The sequence below is a fragment of the Sorex araneus genome, chromosome 5, assembly GCF_027595985.1.
Source record: "Sorex araneus isolate mSorAra2 chromosome 5, mSorAra2.pri, whole genome shotgun sequence".
NCBI lineage: Eukaryota > Metazoa > Chordata > Mammalia > Eulipotyphla > Soricidae > Sorex > Sorex araneus.
This window is the reverse complement of record NC_073306.1, coordinates 155,362,599-155,370,043: the sequence shown is the minus strand read 5'-3', so window position 1 is coordinate 155,370,043 and position 7,445 is coordinate 155,362,599. Positions and strand designations below refer to the sequence as shown.

Genomic DNA, 7,445 nt, shown 5'->3' with positions numbered 1-7,445 from the left:
GACCTAGTGACATATATAGCAAAAGTTTAGGAGTATGTTTGAATTGGAGGTCTCCTTTGAGCTCTAATCTGTAGATAGAACTCTTATTTGACACCTTTAGTTGGATTCCTTAAAAGCAGCTCAGTTCCAGACTGGTAAAACATAGATTCATTGTCACTCACCTAAGCTTATTTCTCTCACTGTTGAAAAATCAGCTTCATAGCAGGAAAACGGAAAGAAATCCAGGATGCTACCCTTCTAATTCATCTCTGATCCCTGTTGTATTTTTAAATTGATTTTAATTTCATATATTCCTTTTCTTCTTCTTTCTATCACTAACAGAAGATTGTTGCTATTGCAATGCTTCCAAGCTATATATATATATGTATATATATATACATATATATATATTTACTGGTTTTTGTTGTGGTATACATACATTTGTTATTTATTGAAAAATATCTTTGGACTTTTAGATTTTGGAGTGAAACATAGAGCTAGTCAAGTGAATCCACCCTAAATGTAGGTGATTCCCTTTCAGGGGTGGTGATCCGCATGTCCACTTGAGATGCAAACTTCTAGCAATTCCCTCCAGGAAAGTCTTTCTCTTGACTGTTATTCTCTTTTTTCCTTCATAATCTCTAAATGAAACCATTTCACTAAAACAAAAACAAAGAAAAACTCTAAATGTTAACCATTTTGAACTGCAGAAACTGTTTATTCAGACTGGCACTTGGGGAGAAACAGGACCCCATTAATGTAGCTGCAAGTTTCTATTAAGATCATTCCAACATCACCTTTTTTTATTCTCATCTAACATACACTTGTTCTCTTGATCACTGACACTATGTAAAAGTTTAGATTTGTCAGGAAGGCTGCTTTTAAAAAAATAACTATTAGAATATAATTCAATTATTTTAGAAAGTGTTTTTCAGGGGCTAGAGCGAGAGCACAAAGTGTGGGGCATTTGCCTTGCACACGGCTGGCCCAGGTTCGATCCCTGGCATCCCATATGGTCCCCCGCACTGCCAGGAGTAATTTTCTGAGTGAAGAGCCAGGAGTAACCCCTTAGCATCACTGTGTGTGACCCAAAAAGCAAAAAAAAAAAATAAATGTTTTTCAGCCCCAAATGAAGTTCAATACTCATCAGCACACACGTCTCATCTTGCTCAGATTTCTTGCCCCAGAAGAGAGAACTGGGTACATTTATTTAGCATATCTTCCAGATTCACTCACAAGATCATGAAAGATGACCTTGCATTTCCCCAATTCTTATTGCTCAATGCTATTGCAATGGATAAAACACATTTTATTTATTCCTTCATCAATTGATGGACATTTGGTTTATTTGTAATTTTGTAAATATTATAAAATTTCCCCCTGAATACTTATATATAAATTATTTTGTTTATGGTACAATGAAAGTATCAAAAATCATTTAACAGAAAGTAAAAAATATGACAGGGAAAATAATGATCCTGAAAATTTGGTTATGGCTTATCATTCTAAATCTGTAAATATATTTGCTTGCAAGGCATAATAGACTTTAAGTGTGGGTCTGATCCAATTCAGTGCAATCCAACTCACTAGAATCTAATCTATGCTAAACTGCTTTGAATCTCTTTGTTCTCACTCTTTGCATCCCTGGGTTTGCCAAGTGTCTTCGTCATTCTGCATCATAATCCCTGATTGAATTTGAGTTGCCATATGTACTAGTGATGTTAGATGGTGAGAGAAAAGTCAGTTGGATCATAGATTCCTCTGGAACATAGGTCCTCTGGAAGTTCCCAATTTTTTTTGTCAGAGTAGGGAGGGAGTATAGGGAGCTGGTCCCAACAGGGCTCAGGGCTTACTGGAGATACTGTTCTTGGGGATCACTTGTCATTGATGGGGGACTGTATGCAGTATTAGAGATTAAAACAAGGTCAGCCACATGCAAGGCCAACACCTGAACCCACGTACTATCTCTCCAGCCCTGACCCTTACCTTTTATATTATGACTTTTCTGTATTCATTTTAAGTTTTTAGAGCAATCTAAAGAAATTTAAGTTGAGATGCAATCGATACATGCACACCCACACTTATATCATCAGTCTAGTTTCAGGTATATAATATACCCATTTAATATTAATTTGTATATTTTTCAAACTGTCACCACCATAGATTGTATCTTTTGGAAAGACAGTTATTTCCTCATCAAACTGTCTAAGGACCATTGTGAAAAAGGAATTGGCCATAAACATAAAGATTTACTTCTGTGTTTTCAATTCAGTTCCGTTTATTTATATGTATAGACTTAAGTTGCCATCACCGAGTATTGACTATTGCAATCTTGTTTGAATTCAGGATGTATCAGCCCTGCAAATTTTTTTTCCAAACTTACTTTGGCTATCTATAATTGGAATTTTCTTATGAATCTTGGTATTAGCGTGTCTTTTTTTTAAGAGAACTATTTTGGGATTTTGATATAGACTGTAGTGAATCTGTAGATCAGTAATGGGAGGAGCAGTGTCTTAACAATAATAAGTTTTCAGATTCCTAATTAGAGTTGTTTTTGTATTTATTGGAAGGGTATTCTTTAATATCAGTATTTTCTAGCTTTCTAGATACAATTTTTGCATTGCAATATAAATGTAATATTTATATTTGAGCTATTTTATTCATATTGACTATTGCAAATAAAATTGTTTTCTTAATTTTATTTTTGTATTATTCATTGCTAATATACAAAGCAATTGATTTTTATATTGATTTTGCTGAACTCATTTATTAGTACTAATAGAATTTTATGTGGATTCCTAAGATTGCCTACATGCAAGTAATTCTCAAGGAACAATAATTTAACATTCTTTTTCAATATGAATGACTTATTTATTTATTTTTTGCTTTTAGGTTTTGAGAAGACTCTCCAGTGCAATATTAAATAGATGTGACAAGAGGGGGTTTTATTATCATGTTTATCACCTGAAAAAGAGGCTTAGATCTTTCCTGCATGTTTATTATGTTATAAACTATGGGATTTTGTACCTCAGCTTTCTATTAAGCCAAGGAATTCCTTTCCTAATTAATTTATTCTGTATCTTTATCACAAAAGATCTTATCAACTTTTTTCTGCATAATCATATGATTTTCTTTCTTTCTCTTAAAAATGACGGAGGTGCCCTGTTTCTGAAGATACCACAATGCCAGCTTGATGCAGGGAGTGGCCAGAGAAAACTCCTATTCCAACTCCCTGCTCCAAAAATCCATTTTATATATTGTCCTTCTATAGATGACTATTAGATATGAACTGATAAGAACAGACCCTACGCTTGATTTTAGCCAAAAGACCAATAAACAAGGGCATAATAATTTTTAGGTTGGCTTTCCTGGGATAGATATGTCGTTCCCATTTCGTTGGTAAAGAAGCGTACAGCACCCGGTGCAGACAAGGTCAGACTCGAACACCTGAAAACTCTGCCTCCAGTACTCATCAATACACTGATTCAGCTCTTCACACGCTACCTGTTAGAATGCAAGGTTCCATCCCAATGCAAAACCAGCAAGACCGTTCTGTTGTACAAGAAGGGAGACATTCACGACATGGGCAACTATCGCCCAACCTGCCTGTTGTCTCTCGTCTGCAAGTTGTTCACTCGAGTCATCCTCACTAGGATTGGCAGAACACTAGACGAAGGACAGCCATTCAAGCAAGCTGGGTTCCGAAAAGGATTCAGCATGATCTACCCTATCCACACGTGACCAAGCTCATTGAAGTTTTGCAAAAGTTCAAGATGCCACTCTGTCTAACGTTCATTGATTTAAAGAAGGCCTTTGATTCTGTTGAGACTGAATCAGTCATCGAAGCCGTAGACAAACAGGGCGTTAAAATTCAGTATGTCACGATCCTCTGAGAGCTGTATTATGGATTCACCACCAGGATCTTACCATTCTACAAGGAAGTGATCATCGATGTAAAGAGAGGGGTTCAGCAGGGTGATACCATTTCACCAAAACTCTTCAGTGCCACCCTCGAGATCATGTGATGACTGGAATGGGAAGGAATGAAGGAAGGAGTGAAGATAGATGGTTGGCAAGTATACCACCTCCACTTCGCTGATGACATCATTCTAATAACACGAAACATTAGCCAAGTGGCACAAATGCTGGCCGACTTTGACCACGAGTATGCAGCTGCATACTCGTGGTCAGACTGAATCTGGTCAGACTGCAGCTTAATCTCACCAAGACAATGTTCATAAAAAAGGAACTAGTCCTTGACATTCCATTTGCTCTCAACAGAAAGAACATCTTCAAAGTCAGCAGCTATGTGTACCTGGGTCGAAAACACAACATGAGGAATGACTTGGTGCCAGAACTACACAGGAGGAAGAGAGCAGCGTGGAACGTTCAATGCACTTTCAAATGTTCAAAATGCTCAAAAAAGAGTTCAAATTTTCAAATGTTCAAAAATTCAAATGGAACTTCAAGAGCATCGAAGAAGTGGTTAAGAGGACGAGGATCCTACGGCTGTGGGCACATCTTTTGGACTCCACTGTTCTTCCTGCACTAACATATGCCTCAGAGACCTGGGCCCTACAAAAACAGGATGAGAACACTATTTGGGTATCCCAAAGAGGAATCAAAAGAGCTATGCTTGAAATATCACACTTCACTCAAGCGAAAGAAGGAATCCAGTGTTCTGACGTCTGTCTACAAGAAGGAATCCAGTGTTCTGACATCTGTCTACAATCAGGAATCAGAAACATTGTCTCGTTTGCCAAGGCATCGAAAATCAGATGGGCTGGACACATAATGCGATTTAGAGATGACCACTGAACTAAAGCTGTTACCAATTGGATTCCACAAGACGTCAAAAGATCGCATGGCCGCCCACCTACAAGATGGTAAGACTTCTTTGTCAAAACCCTGAACGAATGGTTTGAGGCTCTTCATGTTCCTGAGCGAGCAGATACCATTGGGCTGCACTAGCACGCGACAGGGACAACTGGAGATGTTACTGGCGCCCACTTGAGCAAATCGAAGATCAACGGGATGACAAGTGACAAGTGATATTCCTGGGATAAGTTTTATTTGCTCATTGAACATAATCTGTTTTCAATGCTGTCATATTTGGTTTACTAGGGATGTTATTTTAAGGATTTGATGTTTGTGTTAGCACAGATAGTTTTCTCATGACTGTCTTTGGTGCTGGTATCCAGCTATTCTGCCACCATACAATAAACTGTAATGTGTCCCCCCTTCAGTTTTGGGAAGGGGTTTAAAATGTATTGGATTTATTACCCATGCAATTCACCACAAAAGGAACTGGACCCTGGGTTTCTTTGTTGGAAGTTCTAAAAAGACTCCAATCAATTTGCTTGTTATAATTTTAATTTAGATTCTCTTCATTTTTATCGAGTTCAATTTTTGGTGTCTGTTTAGGAATTTTTAATTTTGTTGAAGTTGCCTAATTAGTTAACCCATCTTTTTACTTTTCCCTATTTTTGTCTTTGTCCTAAATTAGATTCCTTGTGGGTAGCACTGTAGCACTGTCGTCCCATTGTCCATCCATTTGCTTGAGTGGGCACCAGTAACCTCTCCATTTTGAGACTTGTTGTTATTGTTTTTGGCGTATCAAATATGCTACTGGCTCTGCTGTGCAGGATGGATACTCTTGGTAGCTTGCTGGACTCTCCGAGATTGATGGAGGAATCAAACCCGGGTCAGCCATATGCAAGGCAAACAAATGCCCTACCCACTGTGCTATCACTCCAGCCCATAGAATGTATTGTTTGGTCTTGCTCTGACATTTGTTGTGAAATATTTTGCATTTTAATTGGAACATTCAGGCCATTTATAGTTACTATGATAACTGCTATGTTTGGCTATAAATTTATTATCTTTTCATTTATTCTTTTACAATGTGTTGTTTATATCATTTCTCACCATCTCCACTTTAATTATATACTACATATTTCTCAATTTTATTTTATTTGTGGCTGTACCAGCTATAAATTTTTATTTTGTTATACTTTGTCTGGGATGGAGAGATAGCACAGTGGTTGGGTGTTCGCCTTTCAATCAGCCAACCGGAGTTCGGTTCCTCCGCCCCTCTCGGAGAGCCCGGCAAGCTACAAGAGTATCAAGCCCGCACGGGCTACCCGTGCGTATTGGATATGCCAAAAACAGTAACAATAAGTCTCTCAATGAGAGACGTTACTGGTGCCCGCTCGAATAAATTGATGAGCAATGAGATGACAGTGACATACTTTCTCTATGGCTTTAAGTATATATCTTTATTATATATCTTATAAACAGCAAATTATTGTTTGCTTAAAGGTATCTGTGGTATATTTAACGAAGAGCATAATAATTTTCCATGAGTGTATTTTTAGTTCTCTTCTGGCCTTTGTGCTATAGTTATACAGTTTAGTTCTCAATTTAGTATAAAATCCTCACAGTGAATTGTTATTCACTTTGCTTAAAACTGCCAAGAAGTTTTATAATGATGCTAAATCATGTTTAATAAAAGTCTCTTCTACACACAACCACATCGTTACCATTTCTGAGTCTCTGGTCTTTGATATAAATTCTTCTTTCAATCTGACATAAATTTCTTTCTTTTTTGAAGGATTTTCTTTCAAATTTCATGTAGTGAAGCTATAAATAATTTCTGGTTATAAATTATTTCAGTTTTTGTGGGTCTGAGAAAAATCTTGATTTGCTTGTTGAAGGATACTATTACTAGATGCAGATTTCATTATTAAATATTATTTTTATTTCAGCATTTTAAAAACTTTGCTCTATCATGCATGTGCCTCTCAATTTTCCTCCGGAGAAGTCTTTTGTCATTTTTTATGCTGTGCTACTCTATTATATTTTTTTCCACAGGCTAATTTTAAAGTTTTCAGCATTAAGTTCTTTCAACCAACTTAATTATAATGTACCCTGATGTAGTTTTTTTATGTTTCTTATACTCAGATTCCATTTGGCTTCATAGATCTGAGGATTTTTATGTTTTCAGCATTTAGAAAATATAAATGGTTTTTATGCCCATCCTTTCTTAGTCCACATAAAGGCTTTCATAAAATTTGCATTGAGCTATTGATGCTTTATTTCTTTATTCAATATTTTTCTTATTGTTTTTCTTTTTTTGTTGCTTTCTGTCCCTTTAGCTTTAATCTTAATCTTTTATTTTCTCCTACAAAGTCTAATGATATCACAATTTTTTTTGCAAATTATAAATTTCAGCAGCTTATAAAAGGTATTTGGGGGAGGTAGAAAGTGACAAATATTTCCAGCAATAACATGAAAATGCAAGAAATAAAAAATAATCCCAACTAATAAATATGTTATATTTAAATATTTCTCATCTTTGAAAGACTATTCTTAGTGTGTTATTAGTAACTTTAGATTCTTTCCATGAGGCTAATTATTTTCTCTTCTATTACTAAATTTTTAAGAGGTTTCTGAAATCCTGCTCT

At 36.1% G+C, this 7,445-nt stretch overlaps 1 non-coding gene across 1 annotated transcript; it reads right to left on the bottom strand.

Moving 5' to 3' along the window:
- Nucleotides 1–3,131: 3,131 nt before the first annotated feature.
- LOC129405476 (U2 spliceosomal RNA) lies at nucleotides 3,132–3,320 on the bottom strand. Its single transcript, XR_008630612.1, has one exon. It is a non-coding gene; the product is annotated as a U2 spliceosomal RNA (small nuclear RNA).
- Between the last annotated feature and the right edge of the window lie 4,125 nt (nucleotides 3,321–7,445).